Here is a 652-nt window from a genome sequence, read left to right on the forward strand (position 1 = left end):
CCCAACAGATAAAACCGTCAGTTTTTTCCTGAAAAAAATATAAATAACTTTTTAGAAAACAGTATTTGACCAGCAGTAAACAATTATGAGATTTAACCAACAAATAACTCTCAACAGCGGAGGTCGTGAGAGCAGGTTTGACCCTAAAACCTTGACTTCATCTCCACTATTGCATGCGGTTTGTCTGTGAAATTGCACTGCCTTCGTCGGGTGTCCAGAGACGTGTATATCCGGGTTACGTAATGAATACCTGTAGTTCACTTTTTACGATGAAAAATACGATCATGGTTGTTAATTTGCTGGGAATTTGCTCAAGGGAAGTGAGAAAGGGAGATAAACAAAGAAGTGGCAATAAATTGTGGATGTAATAACAAATAATCAAAACAATCTGACAAGAATAAACATGTAAAAAGAGACAATAACATTGCGCACACGGTAGTCCATCGTTTACGTGATGAGGAAATAAACAACATAATAATCACTTTAACATTCCTAGTTAAGTTATTAGGCTTTTGCTAGTCACTGTGAAATCATATCCCTGAAGGCTATGCAGGAAAGAATATAAATCGAAGAACACAGAAGGCATTTAACATTGGGCAGTTTAGATGCAATAAAAAAAACGAATGATTTAAGAAATGCTTCCTTGTTGGAA

The sequence above is a fragment of the Penaeus monodon genome, chromosome 23 (assembly GCF_015228065.2).
Source record: "Penaeus monodon isolate SGIC_2016 chromosome 23, NSTDA_Pmon_1, whole genome shotgun sequence".
Classification (NCBI taxonomy): Eukaryota; Metazoa; Arthropoda; class Malacostraca; order Decapoda; family Penaeidae; genus Penaeus; species Penaeus monodon.